Consider the following 6,431-nt stretch of genomic DNA (forward strand, 5'->3'; position numbering starts at 1 on the left):
GAAGTAATGTCGTCTGCTACGCTGTTCTCCTTAGAGCAACACATCCCGGTTGTTCCTATGTGTGAAGGTCGTTCCGGCAGCGACCAAATTTAGCTCGAAAGCGCGAACACGTCGAATGCACGACAACCGCAAGTGATCCAACACAAAACATGAAAATGCACTGGGGCCCCATGTGCTTAAAAACACCCCGGTTTTTTTGTAAATAAAGTAATGCCGACAACGCGGCAGGCGGTATAGTGCTCTCAAAGAAAAGCTTTGCAGGCGATGTCCACCAACATGTTTTTTTTGCACGTGCTCGTATTCTCGCCTATTTCGCCGGTGAAGACACCGATAAGGAGCTAACATGCCGAGGGGTCATCGCTCCACTCATATTAATAAACATTTAGTTAGCTGTATATTTATGCTACACTACAAACGTTTCTCCTGAACGCAGGCCTCCAAAATAAAAAAAAATTGTGAGCAAATTCAGAAGTGGATATGGCTTCATTTCAACACAATAGAGCTCCCTGTGAAACCACCTCGGAATAACGCGTTTTTCAGAAAACGTATTTAAAAGTGGTGACACTTTTTTGTCCCACCCTCTGATTGCGTGCCGCATAGTACTTCTACTTCGTTTAAGTAAATACGGGAAAAACAATTTTTTGACAGAGTCTGACATCCTAGATTTGATACAATGAATTACTCTTTCCTCAACTCTTGGCCCTGACGGTATGTTTTTATTTTGATGTTTTGAACGCCATGGCGAATCGGGTATCGCGGTCTTAAAATGGGTGGTGTCAGAAACCAGAAAACAAAGACACTGGCAAACAAATCCGGAGGCCCGAGATTTTCGTAGCTGTCATTCCTTGCATTAAGGTGGGTCCACATTGAAGGTTTCTTGTATCGTGGTTTTCAGTTCCACAACAGCGGAAGCAAAAACAATACGCGACTTCATTCGAAATCTGCTGAAAAATTCAGGCTCATGGTCAACGTTACAACTGTAGTGCACGTGGTGCAAATTTCGTATGTAATATTACTCGCGCAACAACGTCTATGAGTGGTTCTAGCGAGTGAGGACAACACCCAGTGTCGGCGCTTTACCAAGCATGGGCTGTCCGTCTTAAGCAAAGAGATAGTATGTAACGAACTAGGTTCATTGCGTAGAATGCCACACCGTGCCAGCTTCTCGGTTGAAGATATGTACCCTTCGGAAAAAACTTCGTCTCCTGCGGGCAGCTCTGCGATAACTCACACTTCGCTTCACCTGGTGGCAGGCACTCATCAGCGAGCAGTTTACACCGAAACCTCAAACCGACTTGGTGTTGGCAACCTGTAGCGGACGCTGGTGAACCCCCAAAACACGTAAAGTGACCTATTAATAAGATCAGCTGTATGAGGTGGGTCCGGGAAATTTAAATGAAAGCGCATCGAAATACTGAAAAAGAGCCCTCCGCTTCTGCACAAGAAAAAAACGACTGCGATCGCTCTGATCGGAGGGTACTAATTTAGTTATATCGTTACCCACCGCTGTGGTTCAGAGGCTCAAGAGTTGTGGATCTGAGCTCAAGGCCGCAGACTGAATCCCGGCCGCGGTTGCTCTTTTTCTGATGGAGGCGGAAGGGAAACGCCTTGGTGTCGACATATATCTCCATGTAAGAGATAACAAATTTGTGCCAATTCTTCAGCAGCCCTATGCAACGGCGCTCATAATAGGTCAGGTGTACCTTCAATGGGTTAGATACCATAACCAATCAACCTTAAATTTATTCCGCGTCAGCAGCCTCGAAGATACCCACGAAACTCTCGTCGCGACAAGCACAAAGAAAAAAAATTATTTGGTATTCACAAGAAAAAATTTCCTGAATGGACAACCGGCCGGCGAGAAATCACTCATGTTCCACTGTGGCAGATGTGTTTGCTGCAGATGGCGGTGAACGGGCTCTTTATGAGCACATTAATATCGATTATGAAGTGCTCATTGGTATTAGGAGAGAACGTATAGTGGCATGATAGAACAAAAGAGGGTGCAGAGACCCGTCTCCATATATCCTGCTGCAATATTTGGTGGAATCATTGGATCCGCTTCTGTGGAATTCGATATGCTTGAAAGATCCCCGGGGGGTAACGGTCGGGAGTGCGCTCAGTGTGTTTTGACGAAGTGTGTCGAGCAATGAAGTAGCAGTTTAAGAGAGGAGCACGTTTCTCTACAGTTTACTGCAAAAAAACAGGTGAATACATCTGTGGCCTGATGAACCAAGCGTTCAGAATATGTCGAGAAGACATAGGAGCTGAGCCTTCCCTTTTATTAGTTTAAAGAACCGCCTGGCATAGAGATACCATTAAATTGTATGCGTGAAGAAGGGATGTTTAGACACCCTAAAATCACTTCTTCAGACCTGCTATTCCTCAGGAATGATCTGTATCTTCGGAGCTTACCCTTGTGCTTACTACTAGGTACAAAGCTATCACTTTGCAGGGAGAATCGATTACCTGAAAAGCAGTTGCAGGGCATCCCGTTTAAAAAATTACCCACCATCCCCCGACAGGGATCGAGATGCGGCTGCTGCCGATATTGACAATGTTGAGTAGTCGGCGAATGCGGGAATGCACTTCACCTGAGGGATTTGACTCCGGCCTTTAGCTTAATTAGGCTGCCTTGGAGCGTCTGATGGTTGTTGGTAAAAGCATGTTTTTTTCCTCTCCTCTAGTTTGGATGGATCTGCTCCTGTTGACGTTGTTGAAAAGTACGGCACGCTGTTATTTTCTTACACAAAATAACGCTAACATCCGCGTATCGCACTTCAGGGGTGCGCAAGCAAGTCACGGAGGCACCCGGAAAGGTACATATGATAGCCCTTGCCTATAGTAGCGAGTTCGAGAGACCGGTCGTGGAAGTTACTGGCTGCACATCGCCCAGTGACGCCCTACTTCCTGCGTGCGCCGCGTTTGCTGCGCGTGGAGCTGGCTGTGTCTTCACCAGGGCGATTGACACTTATGTTTATCAGGAGCCTCGCAACCCCTCGCCCTTCGGAAAAATCACCAACGGCGCCAGTCCCAATAACACCCAAATTACCACACGAAACATCGTTTCAACCCAGATACGTCGCGATCAAAGCTCCACCACTTTGACAACATAATCGTATGATCCGCCGATTTTTGTTTTCGTGTAACGCCTGGTTGAAGGAAGCGTAAATCCGGATGATTTCATTGATGATTTTGCATAACATAAGCGCATATTTTACCAAAGACACGCCAAATTGAAGTAACAGAAATTGAGTCTCAAACGTTTAAACAATTTGAAGTTTCAAGGCATTCAGACTTACAAGAACTGAGAAACTACTATTGGGTAGCATTTTCGCCAGTTAATTTTGTTTTTTTAGTACATTTTTCAGAAGCCCATGGGACGCGCTAAAGCATATGCTATTTTGAGACACTGCCTGCGTCATCCTTCCATTAGTGAGAAGGAATTTGTTTAATTGTCTCCCGTTTTCTCAGAAGCAGAAGCTGCTGGCTCTATTGCAGGATGCAACACTTGGTTTTAACGTACCCGGAAAATCCCAGGGGAGAGAAATATGAAAAGAGCGATTAAGGTCATACTAACTCTAAACCGTCATAAATTTTAAGAGCTGAGCATACAACTGCTGCCTTCTGGTATAAACAGCCCAGATTGCCTCAATTTATAATTTGTGGAAAAAAATAAACAAAGAAAGTATCGCAATACCTATTCCACATTTATCACACTTTTTCAAAAATGGTTTGCACCTTTATATTTTTAAGATATTCCTGTTCAATATATTCATGAAAAACCAAGTCCACATTATCACTTCATTTTGTGTACGATTTCTCTCATAAGATTTTTGGATGCCTTTTATACATCAATTTTTTCACTGTTTTCATAAGTTTAAAAGCTGTACTGTTGAAATGACATAGCAAAGTTGAGAGATTAGACAGCCCTAAGCCACCTTACACGTTTGAAATACTTGTATTACCCCTTGCTTGCCATTTGTAGCGTCACCACGTTTGTCTGCATGTAGGTTTTTTTTTTGCCAACAAAAGTGCTTACTATTCCAGATCTTACCCCACTTCTAGCTATTGACACGTTTTGAACTCTCTTATCAGTACCGCGCATTCAGTCATTTCGTGCTGATTACCCACTAAGTCTGCTTCCTGTTGTAGAGAAGCACCCATTGGATATCACAGAAATGTATTTTATTACCTCAGTGCCAGTGCAAGAACGCCTTTCCATATTTCTTTTTTTAAGAGAAATGGTTGTTTTTCAGACTTCAGAAACGGTTGCATGTGACTACTCCATCATGCTAGACTAATCAGCATGCTTTGGAGCATCAAGTTACACTTTTTTTTTCAATAACCTCTTCTTTAACATACATTTATTCTTTATTTCAGCCTCCCGCGTTGCGCTTTAGCGTATTTTTATGACCCGTTTTGCTTCATATTACTATCAGTGAATCACGCAGCGTTTGTCGGGATATCTGTCCCTATAGCATAGTTCGTTGCGGACACCAAAAATGCTGATATGATTCTGCGATTGATCACGTAAAGAAATAAAACAAGCAGTGTTTATTTCAGATTTGTTCACTCAAGTACCATTGTCTTAATAAAGGCATTCTTCTTGTCAACGGGCAAAATTGAAGGAGCTAAACCTGCAAATACGATGAACGCTACTTTGTAACTGTGTTGTGGAGTAACAAAGTGAACCGGGTTCAGCATAAAATGAGTATAATTTTGTCTTACCAGTGAAGCTTGAGAAAACATGGAAAAAGTTCTAATAAGTAACTACAGGTCGAGAAGTTTTGTTTCGGTTTTTGATTGTCTAAATTCCTAAAATTTCGCTTAGTGTGGTTTCTTGAGCACCTCCACATTACCAGGTTAAAGAAAAGAAGATCAGCCATTTAAGTTGTTGCTTCGTGAAGAAAACTTTCTTCTGGGCAGAAAAACAGAAAGTACCGAACCCACATTGAAGAGAAAGCAATCAATACACTTGCTCCGATAAAAACCTTTGGTAAAAAAGCACAGGTAACGATTACTGGTTGAGCATTACCACGTAACAATATTATATCAAGCACCAATACACAGATGCGGAAAAGCACAGTACTCGTACGCCTGCTTTTGAAAACTGTTTTGTAGAAAAAATACACATCAAATTTTTTCTGCATATTTTGCTCCACAGATATACAGATTGACAAATGCCCGAAAACATAGGAGACATTGATAGCGTTGATACAAATATTTTGGACAAAACAATCTGCTCAGAAGTGGTTTTTGTGAAGTGATTTTGCGTTGGCAGAGAAAGGTCCGAGATAAACTTGGAACGTGCTTCAATACTAACAAACATTTAACAATAAGCATCCGAGTACTTGCAGTATGTGTAGGTAAAAGGAAAATAAACCTTCCAAATAATAATTATAAATTCGGGTAAGTCATTTGGAGTTTGGAGGAAACGATAACTGTTTAAATATTAATGCAATTCACAAACATGTTTACTGTTGTTTTTTCACTGTTATTTTCCGTGGCCGATGTTTAAAAAATCTAGTGTTTTGTTACGGTGCTGAGAAGGCGCGATTGCGATTACTGTAGGGAAGAGTATTCAAAGATAGAGTAATTGACGCAAAAAAGATTCTTACCCAAAAAGCTGGTATTGCTTTAAGACCTGGAGGAGGGTCTGGCACAGGGCTTGATTTTTTTGACACTGCCATAAAAAAAATGCCACACAAGCAAAAAAGCGAAGCCACAATATTCTGCACCATTTCAAGTTTTCAAATACGTGGGTCTGGAAGAAAGTTTTCGAATTGAATATATACACCAAACCTTCCAAAACCTTTCCAAGAAATAAAATGCAACAGCTGCTTTAATATTATCTTTGCAGAAACAACACGTCAGAAATTGATTGGCAGAGTGAGCACGTTCAAGGAGCAGCTCTTGAAGAGGTCGGCAACTTAATTCTGGGAAATAGAATGGGAGTGTCTTGCCATCTGAAGTGTTGCGGTTAATCAGTCAAGATTTTAATATGTGTATTAAATGGGATTTCAGTTCATCTCTTGTGAAAGCTCATGGGGTTTCCAAATTTTCCGCTAGTAGGTCGTTTCCAGCCTAATAATGTTCGTTTTAAGCTTGAAATCATGTGCCTGCCAGATTTATTCCGCGAAGCGAAAGCGGCAATGGCTCAATACACAAGTAAGACAAAATTAAAAATGCATGTGGCTGGCCATAAATGCAAGAAGACTCTTGGGGATTTAGGCACACCCACAATGTTGTAATTCTTATATTCCCAGCTCTCGTTGGTACTGCAAAACTAGTAGTGAAATTGCCCCCATTGCTTTGTTATACAATAAATATTACAAACATTTAATTCACTCTGTGTGTACACTTCTTAGAATGTTGGATAATTATTGTAATACATTCATATTCAAACAGTTAGCTAAAAACAGCTGTTT

The sequence above is a fragment of the Haemaphysalis longicornis genome, unplaced genomic scaffold, assembly GCF_048455015.1.
Source record: "Haemaphysalis longicornis isolate Haplotype H1 unplaced genomic scaffold, Haemaphysalis longicornis Haplotype H1 scaffold_6, whole genome shotgun sequence".
Lineage (NCBI taxonomy): Eukaryota > Metazoa > Arthropoda > Arachnida > Ixodida > Ixodidae > Haemaphysalis > Haemaphysalis longicornis.